An 11,645-nucleotide genomic window follows, 5' to 3' on the forward strand; every position below is an offset into this window, starting at 1 on the left:
TCCAAACAGCGATTCAAAGAGGAAGAAGGTGGAGTCAGAGAGATTCTGTGTAATTACTGGAGGAGTAAGACGCCAGAGTATTACCAGTAAGACAAGGCCATGTGGCAAGACATAGATTAATAAAAATGGGTTAATTTAAATGTGAGAGCTAGTTAGTAATATGCATAAGCCACTGGCCAAACAATTATTATTAATATTAAGCCTCGGAGTGATTATTTTATAAGTGGCTTAGGGACCAGACAGGACAAATAAAAGCTTACAACTTCATTGGTATAGCCAGTCCTTGAGGTAGATTGATTCCAAATTTTCAGAGAAAGTAAGATATTGATTTCCAAAGTGACTGGACAAGTTTGTGCTCTCACCATCTATGAAGGAACTTTCCCATTACTTCACATCCTCCACAACATAAACTGTGATTAGTGTTTTTTGTTTTTGTTTTTGTTTTTATTTTTTATTTTTATTTTTATCTTGGCCATTCTGACAGATGTAAGATGGTTTCTCATAGCCATTTTAGTTGGCATTTCCCTGTGCTAAGCATATTAATTCTTGAAGCGAATTTCAGCCCTTTGTGGCATTTCTGCTGATAATTCTCTGTTTAAATTTGTACCCCACTTTAAACTGTATTATTTGGTAATTTAATGTCTGGTTTCTGTAGTTCTTTATATATTTTGGCGATAAGCTCTCTGTCAGATGTAGGATTAGTGAAGATCTTTTCCATTCTGTAGATGGCTGTTTCATTATATTGATAATTTCATTTGCCTTACAGAAGATTTTCAGTTTCAGGAGATGACATTTATCAATTTTATCTCAGTGTCTGTGCTACTGGTGTCAAATTCAGGAAGTTGTCTCCTGTACCAGTGAGTTCAAGGCTACTTGCCACTTTCTCTTCTATCAGCTTCAGTGTAACTGGATTGTGTTGAGGAATTTGATCCACTAGGACTAAAGTTTCATATAGGGCAATAGATATGGATCTATTTGCATTCTTCTACATGCCAACATCCAGTTATACTATCATATCATCTGCAAATAGTAAATGACTGACTTCTTCCTTTCCAGGCTGCCACCAGGAGATTTAGCCCAGATTTAAAGTGGATCTTCTGACCTCCCAACACATGGATTGTAGGGAGTCACCCTAGCCCCGCCAATAGTCCTGGGGCAGGTACCAGGTGGACCCGGGGACTCGCCCAGAGGGGCGTGGTGAAGGAAAGCCGGGGTGACGTAAGGGAGCTTCTTAAGGGGCTGCACGTGGGGACGCTGGCCCCTTTTGTTCTGGCCGCGCTGGCTGGGTTCTATAACCTAGCTCTGGCCTGTGTTTTACCTTGGTGTCTTCTGGAATAAAGAGACCTTAATCTTACACCTGGTGCCCAACGTGGGGCACGAACCCATGACCCTGAGGTTAAGAGCCTCATGCTCTACCGACTTTGGGCGGGGTTAGGGTGACTCCCTACAATGGATTCTTGATAGTTTTCCCATTTCAAATAATTCAAGCATTAAAAATCTCTGACAAATTATATCTAGCCACTTGGATTTTCTTTAATTCCACAAGTAGTCAAGTTGACAACCAAAGATAGGCATTCCAGTGTTCAACTTCAGTTTTGTTGTTTTGTTTTGTTTTGTTTTGAGAGAAAGAGTTTATTGGGCTTACACTTCTCCACATTGTAGTCTATCATTGAAGGAAGTTAGAACAGGAACTCGAGCAGGGTAGGATCCTGGAGGCAGAGCTTATGCAGAGGTCATGGAGGGCCACCTCTTGCTGATTTGCTCAGCCTAGCTTGCTTAGCCTATTTATTGATAGAACCCATGACCTCCATCTCAGGGAAGGCCCTGCCTGAAATGGGCTGAGTCCCTGCCCCAATCACTAATTAGGAAATGCCCTATAGCCATGTCTTATGGCAGCATTTTCACAATTGAAAAGGTGCTCCCCTTTTCAACTTCAGTTTTAAAGTCCTGGTCATAAACTTTGCTTGATTTTTTTCTGCCCATTATTCCTGACTTTAAAATGACTTTTCATACTTCATAGATTCCATGTAAGCTATAAATTCTCTAAGAACTTTAATAAGTGAATCTTACAGTTTCATCAGCAGCAAAGCTCTAATCATCAGGATCATCTGGTTTGTTTGTAAAGTCTGTGTTCATTTCCACTTCTTTGTGCAAATGCTTGAAGGAAAATGAGGTTTTCAAAGGAACACCTTTCCCGAGTTCCTTGGTAGACTGGCTATCTCCACCTCTTAATCTCACCTTTCACAACAATGATCAAAGAAATATAAAATGGAAAGGGATAATTGGTTCAGTACAAAATAAGTGGGAGAAAGTTCTTAGGGAGTGTCAGAGGAACGTACATAGGAAGTATTCAAATAGGAGAGCCAAGTTCTCTGACATGGTTCCTCCAATTGACAGTCAATTTGAAATCTGTTCAAAATTGTGACTATATCCTCCATCAATTAATGATGTCACAGCTCTTCAGGGAGGCCAACAGGGTGATATGGCTGCTTCCTAATCATTTGTGATGCTTGTGATAGGAGATTGAGGTAACTGCATTTCACACTTTCAGATTATTATGGCCAAAGAACTGATAAGAACCAATATCAGGGAAGGAAGAATTAATTTGACTGAAAGTGGGAGGAAGTACTGCTTATCATAGGTAGAATAGTATGGCAGTTAGTCACATTGCACCCACAATCAGAAATCAGAGAGATAATGCTGACTTTCTCCAGACCCCAAACCATGGAATAGTGGCACCCACATTTAGAATGGTGCTTCCTGTGTTAGCTAACCTAAACAAGAAAATTCTTTATGAGAATGCCCAGAGGCTTTTCTCTTCATCCATTCTAGATCCTGTCAAGTTGACAGTATTAAAAACATCACAGTACTAAGTAAAATGAATGGGCATCCATGCTTGTGGGAGACAAGCCTCACAAAGAAGCCAGGAATAGCTCTCCTCAAAAGCCATGGGGTATAAATCAGGTATTCTAATTGCCAGACATTTTAGTGAAGGAACCTTCAGAGTCATCTCCCGTCTTTTGAGTCTCTAGTTAAAGTTCTGCATTCTGGTGAATAGGTGACACAAAAATGTGCTCTTAACCTGTCAAAATGCCTATTTGCAGAATCGGTAGTAGCAATAAATCAGGTAGTCTGAAATGCTAAATTATTATTTGTTTCAAAGTAATAACTTACTTAGAAAATACTATCCCTCCAGAAAAAAAAGCCTCTGTGAAGTTCTATAAAACACACACAATGACATGATGTTTGTGAGAAGGGTAAACACACTTAGGCCTTACTTGGATCCTGTTCTCGGATGAACTGAATGAATCACAAAGAACTACCCTGACACTCTATTATGGGAGAACACAGGAGTTACAAATGAAGAAGAGCTGTGGACACTGAGTGTGAAGTGTGGTCCCAGAGGTTAAGAGGACAAACTAATCTTATCCGATATTGCTGAATGTTATACAGGATGAACACACAGGGAAGTGCTGCTTCCTGTCCATTTTGTGTGCATCTTCACTCTCTGTCATAAAGCAGCTCTATGCAAGTCTCTGAGAGGCAGGCATCAGAGAGGCAAGCAATGGCCCCAACTCACCCACAGGTCTATGTAATGAAGTAATAGAACTGTGTGAGCAGACTGCTGTGATACAGTAAGCATCTGCAAGAATATACCTGTGCTGTCTTCATCCCCAGAAGTCCCTTTCCTGAAATAAAAGCACTGAATAGAAGCCTATCTGGTTTACTAATACTTGCAAAATATCAATGCACTACTTAGTTAAGGCTGTATTTGGAAAAAGAAAGCAAACAAGCCAAAGACTTCAAGGGTTCCTTTCCAAAGATCAAATGAGTGATGACAGGGTCTTACATAAGGAAGGTCACAGGGACAGAGTTTCACTTTATCTTGAAAATGAATTCCAAAATGGGTGATGGATTGGGTCTTTTGTGGGAATAGTGGGTCACTCTTTTTTGCTTTATTTCATTATCACTGTGGAAATTTGAGCATTTGTTGTTTCAGGATACATTTTTTATGGTCTGCTAATTATGTCTTGTTTTCTTTCCCCTAGATTTGCTATCTTATTAACCAATATTTTAACTTAATATGAACTTCATGTATCTTTTCAGAGATGTTAAAACTTACATTAAAATAATTTTTGCAGAGAAGTCTATTCTTTTCAATTCTCTTCTAATGTTGTCCATGTGGTTATTGGGTTACACTCACAAGGTTTACTTTTTATTTGTTGAGCTTTGGGCTTTACAACTTGAAGATTTTAATCCAAATCTTCAGAAACAAAAAGCAATTTACATTCACTAGAATGGTTTTTCAATAGTTCTATATGTTAGTACATTTTAAGTAAGTGAACAGAAAATTATGCTTTTAAAATAATTTATAAATTATCATAACATTACTAGTTTTTTTATTTTTCATTTTCTAAGAAATCTTTGTTGTAGACTAAGATCCAATTGCTCAAAACCCTATACCCCAAATATTATTGTTTTGTTTCATTTCTTACAAAACAAAACACCATGTCTAATTATAATGTGATAAGCCATGTCAGATTTTATTTTCACTTATTTCAACCTCTGGACTGCTAAATGAATAAAAGAGTGTACAATAGCTCTTAGAGATTCTCTTTCCTTTTCATTTGCATTTGGTAGACATGGAAAGGTAAGAGGCAGTCATAAAAGTCAGCATCTACCCAAATCATGGTTCAACAAATTCTCCTGCTCTTGTAGAGGGGAAACAAACTATTTCCCATATTTGTGTGTCCATATATAAGAGGTTATAGTCTTCCTATGGGGAGATCTGTGACAGTCACTCATTCAGGAAGTTGTTGTTGTGTGTTAATTTAGTATAAAACTTCAAGCAATTTATTTTAATATAATAGTTGTATAAAAATTTGTTGATTCAAAATTACATGCACTAGTTTTTATTTGACCTTTGGTATTTGTTAAAAATGTGATTGATATGATTTGGGCAGCTATGTCTAGGAACATATCATTTTGCTCATTACCTCAGAACAGTGAAAGCAACTACACAAAATTTCACCATGTTTATATGTGGAAGTGATACACAAAATTACAGATACACTTATGAACATAAAGGAAAATTATTATCAAAATACAGAGAGGGAAAGTGGACTACAAGCAAGAAGAATTTTGCTGAAGGTTTTATGTATGTGTAGGTAAGTGCATGCCTTAATCACTTTCCTATTGCAGTGATAAGACACCATGATCAAGACAACTGTGGTAGCTTGAAATAAGCTCAGATATATGAATGGCTGATTCTCCAGTCAGTAGAAGTGTTTTGAGAAGTATTAGGAGCTATTACCTGTTCAGGAGAGGTGTGTAACTGGAGCAGGCTTTGAGGTTTCAAAAACCCAGGAAATTCTTTGTTCTCTCTCTCTCTCTCTCTCTCTCTCTCTCTCTCTCTTTCTCTCTGTCTCTGTCTCTCTCTCTGGCTCATGCTTGTGAATCAGATGCAAGCACTCAGCTACTGCTCCAGCATCTTGCCAACCTGCCTACTCTCGTGATCTGCATCATGATAGTTATGAACTCTAACCTTCTAGAACCATGAGCCCCAAACTAAATATTTTCTTTAGTAAGTTGCCTTTGTGATGGTGTTTTCTCATAGTGATAGAAAAATAACTATGACAGGGTCTCAACAGATGGCTTTAAATATTCAGCAAAACAGGTTATAAATAGATGTGCTGTCATACACACTATATTGTACTGCTTAAGGAGCATCCACTTAAAATGGTATAATTTACATATTTCTTAAAGAACCTAACATAAAAGAATTAATGATGAACCAATGACTGCAACCCAGAATTGGGGGCTGCATTAGCCAGCAAGAGAGCCTGCTTTGTCCTTTAAAGCCCTGAAGTTCCATATTGACTTTCCTCTCTAGATACTGATATATTTTAATATAAGCCTGTTTTATACACAATGATAACCTACTTCACACATCTCTGGATGTGTTCCTCAATTATTTCGGGTTGATTTGTAGAATAGTTACTACATAGTCTTCATCAGCAGTTGCTGCTTCAACTTTCACTTTTATATCATGGATACAGCTTCATTTTTTAAATATCATTAACCAAACTCTAGCAATTGTTGCAAATTTATCTTTGCTAACTTCCTCACCTTCATGGCGTTGATGAGTTCATAAATTACAAATTTAGTTATGCTTAAGTGTTATGCTTGTTTGAGTCTATCCAGACTTCCAATGCTTCATTTTCATTGTTAGATTTAAGAGATTTGGAATTAACTAGGAGAAACTCCTGTGGTTTTTCCAGGTAGGTTTAGGTAAGGAGGGAGCACCCGCTCTAAAGAAAATGGAATAAAATGAAAAAAAAAAAAAAAAGATCATGTATACCTTGTAAGTACCGCATTATTATCAAATAAAAGTACCTTTTATTTGAACAGGTAATGGTCATTGCCTTGTTATTTTTTTGAGATAGGGTTTCTCTGTGGTTTTGGAGGCTGTCCTGGAACTAGCTCTTGTAGACCAGGCTGGTCTCAAAATCAGAGATCCACTTGCCTCTGCCTCCTGAGTGCTGGGATTAAAGGCATGAGCAAACATGGACAACATGTAAATTTTTGGAAATATGATATAATAGAGTTGTTCAGTTCAGAGTGGACACAAAACTTCAATATATTATATGCAAAATGGTATAAAGGAAATAGTATAAAGGAAATAAAATCAGGCATGTCAGTTAAATAGGCATTGAGGAAACTGTTTACACTGATGATCTGAAATCTAAACTTCCTGGGAACTTGACTTCACATGAGAATTAATAATAATATATGTTTTTGAGATACCTCAAACATATTAAATCAGAATCTGAGTATGAAATCCAGGCATTCTTCTGCATTCTTCTTAATGAGGCCTTCATGTGATTCTGATGGACATTCAAGCGTGAGAACCAGAACTACAGGTATACATGGCATGACTTGCATTTCTCTGCCATGTTATCAGGTCTGAGCTTTGTCTTGATCAGTGTTCATTTAGTTAAATGTATTTATTTTTATCTCCTATTAACTTGTCATCTGAACACAAATTTATATGTCAACTTCTACAAAATAGTGGCAACTTAGAAGAGTAGTTTAATTATTATTAGGTGTAGGCTAATATTTCTTTAAATACAAGGAAATCTGCAAAATAAAAATCAATTTACACATTAATAAAGGCAGTAGGGGATGGAGAAATAGCTTTGAGGTTATTAGAGAATACTACTCTTGTAAAGAATCCAGGTTCAGTTCCCAACACTCACAAGTTATCTCACAACTACCTACAACTCCAGCTCTAAGGATTCAGAAGCCCTCTTCTGGACTCTTTGGTCACCTAAATCCATGCACATATAAATATAAATAAATGAGTCTTTAAAACTTGAAGATATTTTATTATATTTAATATAAAGACATTTGACTTAGATATTTAAGGAATACTGAGTTAGAACGAATTACTTTCTATGATTGTGTGTGTGTGTGTGTGTGTGTGTGTGTGTGTGTGTGTGTGTGTGTGTATGTGTGTGTGTGTGTGTGTGTAGGGGTACATGCCATTATGGAAGGTGGCTTCCATAGCCATGAAGTCATAGAATTAATCCAAAACACAATTATAAAATGGATAGGGAGCTCTTTCTGCTGTTTCTCTGAGGAGGCAGTTTACTGTCTTTCTGTATCCCTGTCTCTCTCTGTCTCTGTCTCTCTCACACACTCTCTGTCTCTAAGTCTCTGTATCTGTCTCTGTCTGTCTGTCTCTCTTTCTCTCTTTCATTCCTTCCCCTATAAACTTGCCACATTAAAAAATAATGAAATAGGGAAATTGTGCAAATTGATCCCTAACAACTTTCTAGATTAGATCCTATTAAATAAAGGTTTTCAAATTTACCTGGAGTTCTAGGATAATTAACAGGATTTGTGTACATGTGGTGCATTGGTATTTAAAATACTTTTTGTCTTCTTTAATTATCTGGTGTTGGTATCAAACTTTCAATTCCATTTGCTGTGAGACTTAAGTGGGATCACATGTGTAAATTTAATTAAATCATTTGCACACTAAGAAAGTCCATGTACAAATAGTGGCTTATTATGGGTTGTACCAATTTTCCAAAAGTTATGTTGAAGAGCATACACAAAACCATGTTTCTAAGGTAGGTTTTAAGAAGTCATAAATCTCAAGAGCCAGTGGAATGACTCAGTAGGTAAAGGTTTTCTTGCCATGCCTTATGACCGGAATTCAGTACCTAGAAATTACAGAGTGGAAGTGTATTACTTACATCACTTATTATAATTTTGTTAATTCTTTTAAAATCATGGAAAATGTGTTTTGATCATATTTATCCAACTTCTCATCTTACTTCCTATCACCACTCCTTATTGTCTGTAATATCACATCTGACTTTTTTTTTTAATTTCATTGCACATCTCCAATTTGTGCTGTCTATATATTCCTAGCTTTGGAGTTACCTACCAGAGTGTAGTCTACCAGTCAGGAGACACACCTTCAAAAAATTCTGACTTCTCCTAAGCCCTGAATTCATCAACTGTCCATAGCTCTCCAATTAGAGCTGAATACTGATGATCCACTTCCTACTCCATTCTAGAATGCTGACTGACTTGAACTTTATAGGCAACAATAGCTTCTTTGAGTTTTTGTACACAACTGACTTTTGCAAGATTACCTGTGACCTCTACACACTTAACCTAGCATGTACATGCATGTAAGATTTGTGTTGGGGGAGAGGAAAGGTTGGGCTAAAAAGGAAGGCTTATAAGATAAATAAAGCAAAACAAAATAAAAATGTATTAATGGGGATTATAGATGTTCAGATTTGATGGTCACTGCTCTAGCCTCATATATTAATATCACATGCCTTGAGATATAGTGGGCAATGTTCTGAGGGTTGAATGAGGGGTGAATATAGAATATAGCATAATCCTAGGCAAATAGTGTAAATCCATTTCTACAGATATGTTTCATCCCATTTCAGTCTCATTTCTTTGACGTAAAATTCTGAAAATAGCTAATTAGTTGAATTCTTTTTCTTCAAGGAATAACTGAGAAAATATTAGTTATCTATATAGAATGTGCACAATAAGGAAAAGTAATGTGGAGATCTGAGCATGTGAGAAACAGAGATGATGGCTACAGGGACAAAGCTCTCAAATTGAACACCCATGCTGTCACAGAGGCTGCATTTAAACTGAGCTCACACCATCAGGAATTCAGAGAAGCATACTCTTTCTTAAAGATTTTAGTTTTTATCTATCATCTATCTATCTATGATCTATGTATTGTGAGTGTCTTTATGTGTGTCTGTGTCTGTGTGTGTCACCCCACATATGCAAAACTCAGAGGACAACTTACAACTTCCAGGTCTATTCTATCCTTCCACCTTGCAGAATCTAGGTCTTTCCTGCTCCTTTCCATACTGTACTCCAGGCTATTTGTCTAGTGAGGTTCTTGTCTGTTCTCCCGTTTCTGTCTACCATTTCCAGAGAAGGGCATGTGAGGATTGTAGACATGCACTAGTGCATCTGGATTTATATACTGATTCTGGGGATTTAACTCAGGTAGTCAGATTTTCAAGGAAATCACTCTTAATAGCAAAGCCATCTAATTGGCCCACTGGACACTTTTGAGCTGTGCTAGAATAGATGTGATTCATGGTTATATTATTTTGCTAAAGATTGCTTTGACTATGTGTGACTTACTTCTCAGGTGATAACTTTTTAATGCCACACACACAGAGGAGATGTAGTAATACATGAGTTCTGGAAAACATACTTTAAGACAGCAGCAGTAAAGTCGAAGGTTGTTCCTCACACATAGAGCATAGTTTGCCAAATATTATTTGTATCATCATAGAAAACATTCTTTTCTCAGAGAATGGGATTTTACTCGAAATCTAAGGAACCTTTTTGTGATGGTTTGTTTTGGGGATTCATTTATTCCATTGGAATTTAAGTTATGTGTCATAATTTTAGATAGATGTGATGTCAAATATTGACAAACTTGGGTAAGAATTTAGTAACCATAGAATCTGTGTAAATTTTTCCCTTGACCTATTAGTTCCTGGAAATAAATACATAGAAATACAATAGATAACTTGAAGACACTGTACATTTAAGTTTTCTATTGTCTATTCATCTATGTATTTATTTAATCTAAATATATTTTGATCATATTATTCCCCTTCTCCATGTCCTTCCAGATCCTTTCCTTCTCCCTAGTATTCCAAATTTAAGTTCTTTCTAAAAAAATTAAATATATCAACAAAATTTTACCAAACCAAAAACCATACATAAATAAAACACTAACCAAAAATGAATAAAATAAAACCAAAGAGAAGCATGCATACACACACACACACACACACACACACACACACACACACACACACACACACTCACACACAAATGAACCCAAGGAGTTCACATTTGGTTGGTCAACTACTCCTAAAATGAGGCCTGCCCTAGAGTGGTAGATATACCCAATGTCAATCAATTGGATAAAATTGATTTTCCCCTCTGCCAATAGTTATAAATGAGAGTTCTGTTGTTAACCTTTATCCTAGTGACTAAGTTTTCATTCATTCATTCATTCATTCATTCATTCATTCATTCATTTTTAAAGTATAACATAATAAGATATAATAAAAAACTGATAAACTAATACATTTGAATTGGGCAAAAGAAACTGGCAGAAAGAAAAATCCCAATAGAAGGCCCAAGAGTCAGAGACTTGGTAGTTCATACACTCAGGTATCTAATAAAAATACTAAAGTGGAAGCCATAAGTACAGAGGACAGGACCTGGTGAAGACCTGTTCATACCCTATGCATCTTGCTACAGACTCTGAATTCATAAGAGCTCTGTTCATGTTGACTTAGAGATTATTGATTTCTTGGTGTCTTTAATTCACTCTGGATCTCAACTCTTTTTTTTAAATAGATTTCCCTTCTTTTTATTAAAAATAGGTTCTCCAACAATATATGCTGAATACAATTTCCCCTCCCTCTTCTCCTCATAGTTCATTCTCAGCTCCCCTACCATATGGATCCACTCCATTTCTCTCATTAGTAAAACAACATGATACTAAGAGGAAAAAGATCAAACATAACCACAAAATACAATATAAGATGAAGCAAAACCGTCACCTCGAAGATGGACATGGCAACCCAACAAAAGGAAAAGAGCCCAAGAGAAGGCAAAAGATTCAGAGATATACTTGTTTTCATGTTCAGGAATTCTATCAATACACTAAACTGGAAGTCTTAATACATATACAGAGGACCTTTGCAGACTCATGCACACCCTGTGCTTGCTACTTCATTCTTTATGAATTTATATGAGCCTTGCTTAGTAATCTCAGAGGACCGTGTTCTCCTGGTGACCTCCATCCTCTTTGGCTCTTACATTTTTCTACACCCTCTTCCAAGGGGTTCCTTCAGATCTTAGGGGAGGGATTTGATGAAGACATTCAATTAGGGTTGTGTGTTCCATGTTTTCTATCTCTGCATAAAGTCTGGGTGTGAGCTTCTGTATTTGTTCCTATCTGCTTCAGGAGAAAGCTTCTCCGATACTGGCTGAACAAGTAATGTTCTATTTTATTAAGCACTGACTTATATTTTAATAACCACTAAGTAACTACTGCA

The sequence above is a fragment of the Cricetulus griseus genome, chromosome 8 (assembly GCF_003668045.3).
Source record: "Cricetulus griseus strain 17A/GY chromosome 8, alternate assembly CriGri-PICRH-1.0, whole genome shotgun sequence".
NCBI lineage: Eukaryota > Metazoa > Chordata > Mammalia > Rodentia > Cricetidae > Cricetulus > Cricetulus griseus.